A 9,354-nucleotide genomic window follows, 5' to 3' on the forward strand; every position below is an offset into this window, starting at 1 on the left:
TTGAAGTTATATATCTATCTGAAAAGAATAACTATTTTGACTACTGTGTCTTTCCAATCAGAATATGATGTGCCCCTCCCCACCATCTATTTGTCATCTCCAAGGCTTACAAAGTTATATTCTTTCCCTGTAGAGGTTTGGTCCCTTATTATTATGTTTAGGTAATTGATTTTTTAAATTTTATTGCAAATAATATCTTTTATTTCATTTTCTACTATTAATAGTATTTAGAAACACATTATTTTCCATTTTGTGAGCTTGTATCCAGCAACACTGCAAAAGTTATTAATTCTATTAATTTTGTCTGCAAATTTTTTTGATTTTTTTTTAACCCAATCACAATGATTGTTCTTCCTTCCCTCCCTCCCTCCCTTCCTTCCTTTTTTGTCTTTCTTTCCTATTGACGGAATGGTGGATTTTTCTCTTCACCACAATCATGGTAGTTTCTCTCTCTCTCTCTCCCCCCAACTCCTCCCCCACTGACTGATTGAATAATTCCCTTCTGTGCTGGCTAGTACCTTCAGTACAGGGTGGAATAGAGGTTTATTTCTTAAGTTCCAAATGCTGGGACATCCTAGTTTTCTTATTGTTATTGGTTTTTAGCAAAATTCCAGTGAGGCCAGCTAATAAGTGCTGTAGATTTTCAAACATGTGAAACTGGTTAAGACTAACTGTATGGCCATAAAGTGGTAAATTTGTGTAAATGCTTTGTGTGTACTTGAAATATATATATATATTTTCTGAAATTAGTGTATATATTTTCCCACACATATCCATTAGGTCAAGTTTATTAATCATGTGCTCAAAACTTTTGTACTCTCTCTAACTTTTGGTATGCTTGTTTTGTCAGTTACTGAAAAGGGTATGTTAACTAATCTCATGCTGTGATTGGTATTTGTCTATTTCTTCAGTATTCCTATCTATATTGAACAATCCACATTTAAAGCTGTTATCCATTACTGGTAAACTAAAGCTTTTATTATTATGAAGCAAATAATTATTTTTGCCTCAGAGTTTACTTGATATTACTATTAGCTTTTATATTTGGTTAGCATATGCATATTATATCATTTCCAACCTTTTGGTTTCAACTTTCCTTTATTCTTATGTGGCCTTTGTAAACATCATTCTGTTGAACATTTTAAAATCCAGTCTTGTCTTTAATCTTTATCTTTTAACTTGAGTCTTTGGCTTTCTGTTATTTCACTAAGATGTATCTAGATAAAAATTTATTTTTGTAGATCCTAGTAGGAAATCATTGGGTTGCTTAAGTAGAGATTGGTTTCTTTCCTTGTCTCTTATCCTTTTATCTGTATTTTCATCGCTTGTCCTTTTGTGCTTCACTATGGATAGTTATTTTAATGTATTATGTATTTTAATGTATTATTCAATTTCCCAGTTCTTGTTTCTGCTGTCTAGTCAGCTGATAAACTAATCCATTATGTTCCTAACTTTGATTATTATAAATTTTTAGTTCTGGAATTTTTATTTGTTTTTTTTCATATATACTACAATATTTTTAGTTTCCAGCACCCTTGTCAAAATCTTCAAGCTTATGTTTATTACTTAACATAATAAACATGAATGTCTTATGGTCTGTGTCTGATAATTTCTACTGTGGCTTTGTTTTGATGGTTATTTATCTTTTGTAGATACTTATGTTATCTAATTTCCCTGTGAGCATTTTAAACTTTGAGTGCTCAAAATGGTAGTTGAAAAAAAAAAAAACAAAACAACTTGCAAGTAGTTTGAGGCTTCAGGCATCAGTGTATTGCTTTAGAGAAGATTTATTTTTGCTTCTGCCTTGTGCTTCTGGTGATTCAGCACTCACTCCGTGTGCAGTATCAGTGAGGTCCATCTTAGGAATAGCTCTTCTTTCGGTATCTACATAGCCCATATGGGACAAAACTAGAGATCGTCAGGCTACTTGCTCTCTTTAAGCCTAGAAGTTCAAAACCCTTTTCCACAACACACGACACATTCATTTTAAATGTTATTCATCTGAAAGGTGAACTCTCATGGAAGTACTAATATTAGCAGTTTGGGCACAGATACATACAATCTGAAGTTTACATACAATTCTCTGCTTAATAGCTAGACACATACCCTTTTTCTTTGACTCAAAGAAGTGCACATATTAATACTATATTATCTGAGTAAAAAAGTATTGCACCTGCTTTACTTATTTTTAAAATAATTTTCAAATGTTGATACTTTAGCTCCTATATATAACAAATTGTGACCGTCTCACAAATAATCTGGCTAAAATAGTGTTTTATGACATTAAAACTGACTATAAGGATGCTGATAACTATTGTTCTATGATGTTTCTACATCACTTATCAGGTGAGTCAAATAACTCTCCATTTATGGGCCAAAAAATTTTATGTCAAGTCAATAGTTGAGATAAAAGAGACTAATAATGAATCACGACATCTATGCAGCATGTAAACAATATGCTAATAAACTGATAAATAATGATTATTATTACTTTGATAGTAAGTCCCAGTTTTCTCGGTTCATTCTTAGAATGGATAATTTTGTTATTACCTCTCAGAAATGTCCTCAATTTCTGTTACAGGGAGAGTCAGTAATAAATGACTGTTACTCTAAAAAAAAGTGCCAATTTTCATATCTCATGTTGCTTTTATTTTTTTTGACAATCCAAACTAAAGGAAACTTAAATTGATAGATATATTTTATTTTTTAACTTTATTTTATCTTAACTTTTAGGTTCAGGGATACATCTGCAGGTTTGTTACATAGGTAAACTTGTGTCACAGGGGTTTGTTGTACAGATTATTTCATCACTTAGGTACTAAACCTAGTACCAAATAGGTATTTTTTTCTGAGCCTCTCCCTCCTCCCATCCTCCACGTTCAAGTAGGCCCCAGTGTCTGTCGTTCCCCTCTTTGTATCCGTGTGTTCTCATAATTTAGGTCCCACTTATAAGTGAGAACATGCAGTATTTGATTTTCTGTTCCTGCGTTAGTTTGCTAAGGATAATGGCCTCCAGCTCCATCCATGTTCCTGCAAAGGACATGATCTCATGCTTTCTTATGGATGCAGAGTATTCCATGGTGTATATGCACCATATTTTCTTTATCCAATCTGCTACTGATGTGTTGATTCCATGTCTGTGGAGAGTTACATTTTATAATAACATCTGAATAATTTGGATTTGATGATCTTTGAGTTGGAAGAGGAAGGAAGAGGTAATCAACTTTTGTATCAGCTTAGGCAGGAGAAAACAGATCTGAGTGAAATGATCCAGCTGATGACTTTTAGAAATTGAAGGATAACATGAGAGTCCAGAGTGCCTGAAAGAGAAAGGGCAGCAAAAGCTTGAACAAAGCTTAATTATTATAAACTTACAATTTTGACCATGGCTACTTATCCCGCTGTTCCTCCTAAAAGTCAGGTAGAAAGCATTGCATTGGAGGAGCTTCAAGAAGGTTCAAGATCACAATCACTTCTTTCTCTGGATGATATTCTTGAGGGAGAGAAGAACTGATAGACTAGCTTCCCCCATTCTCTGAGCCTGAAGAACTTGAGCGTGTAGGATAAGTAGGGATTTATAGAGTAATTTGTGTCAATAGCAGTAAGCAATTCATCCTCGTTGGGATTCAGCTATTTGTTAATCCCTAAAACTGGCACTTTTACAATAGAATGACTCCAAGAGGAGAATACTTTACCTCAGACACTGAATATTTCCACTTTATTCTACACATATTTATATATTTAACAAATCAGCGTTATTGGAAATAATAAAAATTTACAAAAAGAAATTAAAATTTAGCAAAGGATTAATTAAAACAATATTTACTCTGATGTTTTCATCATTCTCAGACTGTTGAAATTGACAGAATATTATCTCCCTTTGACGACATCAGCTTGCTCAACAATTGTTTATTCATTCAACCAAGCCCTTTGTACTTGCAGCTGTCTGCCTAGAATACTCTTCTATCACTGTAGAGCTTGCTCTCATTGCTTAGTTCTCAGCTAAGATACGATATCCTTAGCTTGATCACCTTACCTAAAAGAAGCAACCTCTCAATCATTCTCTAAACATCTTGTTTCCTTTATTGTGTTCACTATTCTAGGAAACTACCCGGCTTATTAGTTTACTTGTTTTATTAACAAATAGATATTGGTGAAAGTAAAAAGAGAGGAAAGTGAATGGATTCAAGACATAAATTTGTGGTAAAATGACCAGGATCTGCATAGTGTAGTAAATTTGGCATAGTGTAGGCATATGTTTGGGAAAAGGGGACAGAGTTCAGGAATCATGGAAGACGCGCAGGTTTCTAGCTTGACTAACTGGTGGTAGTTTACTGAGCATGAAAGACTAGGGCGGGGTGCCAACTAAGATTTATCATTTAGGGTATATTAAGTTTGAGATGTGAGTATTGAGTTAGATAAACAGAGATACTAAGCACACAGTTGGAAATGTAAATCTGGAGCTAGGAGAAACCTAGGTTGGAAAAATAAGTTTGGCATCATCAGTATATCAACATAAAGATGGTATTGAAAATCATGGGAATGAAGATCTCACCTATGGAAAGATAACTGATTGAGAAGATCATTAACAAAGGGAATAGCATGCATAATTCAATACCATTTACATAAAAATTTAAACTGCGCAAAACAACTGTACAAATTTTACAGGAATACATCTAAACAAAAGGATACAAAATAAACACATTATAATAGTTTTCTAGGGGTCTGAAAGGAGAAAGGGTATAGGAGAATAAGAAGCTAAGCGAAGCTAAGCTATGAGGACACAAAGTCATAAGAACCATATAAAGGACTTTGGGGACTCAGGGGGAAGGATGGGAGGGGGTGAGGGATGAAAAACTACACATTAGGTACAGTGTACAGTGCTTAGGTGGTGGGTGCACCAAAATCTCAGAAATCACCACTAAAGAACTTATCCATGTAGCCAAAAACCACCTGTTTCCCCAAAACTACTGAAATAAAAAAAGAGAGTAAGAATAGGAATAGAAAATAGGAATAGAAAAGAAATATTTAAATAAAACAAGAATGGATCTTATACTCCATAAAATATCACAAGGTCAGTGTATTTACTCCTCTGTAGCCGAGGTCCCACTACATTTTTTAAAAGGAATTAAAAAGGAAAGACTATTTAGGAGTGAGCCCTGAGGCCCTTCCCTATTTATAAGTGAAAATCTGTCAAAGAACACTGTGAAGGAGTAGCTAGTGAAACAAAGTGGAAGTTTGGGAGAGGGAAATAAGGAGAGTTTGATATTTCAAAGAGCGAGAAAGAGGTATTTCCAAGGAGAAGGGGTGTCAATTGTGTCAATGCTGCTGAAAACATAGGAAACTAACTGTGCATGGTATTTGCACCTCGCAGGTCAACGGTGACCCTGGGAAAGACAGTATCAATGGAGTGACATGTACTGAAGGCAGATTGTAATAGGATGAAGAAAGAATGAGAAGTGAAGTGAAGATGGTGATCAAATATGTCCTGGAAATGAGGAGAGAGTTGAAGTGGGATGCAAAGTCAGGGCAGCTTTTGTTTGTTTTTAACATGAGAGCTGAGACAGCAGAGTTACAATATTAACTTACAGTATGGGTCAATTAAGAGAAATAACTGGAGGAAGTAAGAAAAAGAGTAGGTACTGTCTTTGAGGGGGAATGGAATCCAGCACATTGAGGAATTGATCTTTTTCTGGAGAATGGAGAGAGAGGTTGGTTAACTTTTTTAGTTGGTAATTTTAGTGTTTTGCAAAGTTTCTGTACATGCACATAGTCTTAGGAATAAAAAAAGTTCTGCAAGACATCCAACCTAAACAGTCATCGCCCTTGCTACCTCTCTGCCATTTATCCTTGCACAGTTCCTGGGTATATACTTCCACATCTCTGAAGATTACTTCTTGGTTTTTGTTTCTGTGTTTTCAGTTTATGGTTTTAGGTATTAGATCATGACTTCTCAATACTGAAGACGAAGATTAATGTTTTTTCATCACCATGTCCGAATATCTCCAAACCTTCACATTCTTTCCATCTTCCCATCCTTTCAGTGTAGTTACATCAATATTTCAATTAGATCAATATTCAACGTTTGATTTATTATAACTATGGCCATTCAAATTTGATAATGATTATTTTTCCTTTCCTGCAAAATACAACTATCTTTATTTGTCGGTATAATAACTGTCATGCTTTTTCCCTTTGGTTACCTTTCTAAGACTTACCATAAATTTAACCCTCAAACTCTCCGCCAGTCAGCTAAATTCCTTCTCAATATATTCAAGGCATTAGCACTTTTATCTTTTTGAGTAAATCTATTCTGGAGGCTGTGACCTGCTTCCATCTGAGATGGTTGCTCTCTATGGTAAGTGCACAGCCATATAGCCTCATCCAGGCAATATGCCACATGTGTCTCTTGTGTTGAAGACCCTATTTTCTAAGTTTGTAATTTCCTCTTCCTTTGTTTACTCCTAGTTATGGTGGAGCACTTACTTGAGGCGTTTTCTTGAAAAGTGTAGATGAGAAGTAAATTTTTTGAGATCTTGACCATGTGAAAACATTTTAATTCTATTCACACACTTGATTTCTCTGGGGACAGAATATAAAGCTGGAAATAATTTTCCTTCAAAAATTTGAAGACATCATTCAGCTCTTGTCTCGCTTCCGATATTGTCATTGAGAAGTCTAAGGATTTCTAATCCTTTGTATGGGAGTTATTTATTTTTCTCTCTGAAAGATTCCAGTCTCTTCTCTTTGCCCTTGGTATTCTAACATTTCTTGCTGACATAACTCATTCTGGCTAGTTCATATCTGCTAGTTCTACAACATTTTTTTTGAATTTTTTAAGGTTTCTTCCATTTTTTCTAATGTTTCCCCTACATTATTCACATGTTGGACATACTGAACTGTTTCTCTAATTTTATTTACTTCTTTTATTTTTCTTCTCTTTGAATATTTACTCTACTTTCTGGGAGACTTTTATGGCTGTATCTCCAAACTTTCCATTAAGCTTCCTCTAGGAAACCATCTGGTAACCTCCCAGGCTGGGAGGTATCCTAAATTAGAATTTGCAAAAGTATTTTGAATAATGAGAACATTTTTGTACCTTGCTATCAATTTTGTCAGCCAGGTGATGAGATTTAGAACAGAGGCAAGAGAAAACCATTGCACTGTTCCTTTGTCCGTCACAGCAGGACACCAGTCACATTCCCCACCTTAAACAGAAAGCAAAGTAAAACAAGAACAAGAACAAACCAGGCAAGTGTCAACAAGAAGAAAGCTGGTCAATATTATTATCAGACAAGTCCAAAGTTAAAAAAAAAACCCCAAACTCTAAGCAAAGTAAAAACATTATTTCAAATAGATAAAATGAGTCATTCTAAATTAAGATGTCTAGCCTTTGTTAATTTAAAGGCTTTATGTAATTTTATTACTAATTAACAAAAATAAATTAACATTTCCCAAATTTTAGTCATTTAATAGCATCTTCCTAATATACTTAATATTTTACTTTAAATAAAATGAATATTTAATTAAAAATGGAACTTTATATTACTGCTGCAGATAGAAAATCAGTTTCACTAATACATTGAAGTAAAACACACAAATAAACACTTGGATGTTCCTGGGCATCAATTTTTCTCTTCTATGTACAGGAATAATAATAAGACCTATCACATAGGGTTTTCAATGTTCAAAGAATTAATACATGTAAAGTGCTTTGAAAAATTCTAGAACATAATATGTGTCATAGGTGATTTTTAAACGGGATTAAAATAACCTATTTATAAAAGGCTATTAATTTGAATTTTGAAAAGTTCAACTGTATGGTAAAAATAAGAAACATGCTTGAAACAAAAATGAAACAAAAAATAAAATAAAATGAGAAATATACATCAGGCAAACAATAGCCAATACAAAATTGGTGGAGAAATATCAATATTTCAAAAAGTTTAAAATGACAAGCAACAATAACAATAAAGAGGAGCATTACTCAATGAAGAGATGATCTATGAAGAAATGATAGACATATGTTCATTAAAGACTTATGTGTAACAGCAAATAAAAATGTTCTTAAGAAACTGGATAAATAACATATTTCATATTCATGTGATGCAATATGATTAATTTTAAGAGATCATGGCTATATCTTAAAAGCATAGAGTTCAATTATACAACAGCAAAACTTTAAAGTAAAATATTAAAACCATTTTTTGCATATTAGTGTGTGAAGCAAAAAATACACAGGACTGAAAGGATGCATCAAAATAATGATATACAAAATAATGATACCTGCTGGGAAGGTGGAGAATGAAAACAAAATGTCACTGCATTATTAGCAATGTTTTAAAGAATTTGCATTCAGTTTTCTAGTGTGTTTTGATTGTAGTTCAACTATTACAATCTCATTTGAATTTTTATATTTTAAATATGTGTCAAATTTATAAGTCACAAAATAGCATAATGTTTCCAAAAGGTTTGGCAAGTTTATAAGTTTGACTCATAAATTTGGCTTTACAGGTTCTGAACTTTTGACCTCAAGACCATCCGATCGCTCTCTCTTTACTGTCGTCTGGTTTCAGGCAATAGAAAAGAGAAAAGAGAAAACTGTGGTTCAGATGTAATTTTATATCAATTCCTGCTTTCCTGTAATCAACTATTATATTAAAACAATATGCGTTTAATTTGAAAATGTATAAATTAGCTATGCAAAAAACTGGGAGAACTGCAAATAATAAAAACTCTGAGGTTACCTATAATTGTGTACATCTTCCACAATACGTTAAAAAAAAAAAAAGAGTTCTGAGGGTACAGGCTAAGAAGAGAAAGGAAACTGTAGAGATCTCAAAATGATAAGTTAAAAGAAATAAGTAATTATCTTATTTGTCAGTTGTGGGATTATGAATAATTACTATTTCATTCTCTACATTTTGCTGCACTTTCCAAAATTTCTACACAGAAGATACAATCTGGAAGAAATGAAAAAGGATTTCAGTAGCAAGAACGTGTAATGATTGACTACATGATAAATAAAAGAATAAATATTTATTTCTAGTATATTTCACCAACCAAACACAACCTGATTGACCAGCTAATACTCCCGCCTTCTAACAGCCACACATAAAAACCAAACCGGCTACAAAAATAACCGGACTTCCTTTCCCATAATTCCCTTCTTTCTAGTTTCCCATGAATCCGAGGGCTTTAAACCCCACGCTACTACTAGAAAGTTAACCCGCCCCCTCATTCTTTACTGGCCATTCACGATTGATCCCGCCCCACCTGTTGGTGTGAAGCTGTTGATTGGATGAGAGCGGAGGCCGGTGGGCGGAACGGCTTCTGACAGCCGGCGTGGAGGCG

General features: G+C 33.8%; 1 long non-coding RNA gene across 1 annotated transcript; it reads right to left on the reverse strand.

Annotated features, from left to right (window-relative positions):
• Positions 1-2,742: 2,742 nt before the first annotated feature.
• On the reverse strand, positions 2,743-9,331 carry LOC105474651 (uncharacterized). Its single transcript, XR_982889.3, has 3 exons — positions 9,277-9,331; positions 7,100-7,208; positions 2,743-3,320 (listed from the first exon to the last, which is right to left on the reverse strand). It is a non-coding gene; the product is annotated as an uncharacterized lncRNA (long non-coding RNA).
• Positions 9,332-9,354: the final 23 nt, after the last annotated feature.

This window comes from Macaca nemestrina, chromosome 1 (genome assembly GCF_043159975.1).
Source record: "Macaca nemestrina isolate mMacNem1 chromosome 1, mMacNem.hap1, whole genome shotgun sequence".
NCBI lineage: Eukaryota > Metazoa > Chordata > Mammalia > Primates > Cercopithecidae > Macaca > Macaca nemestrina.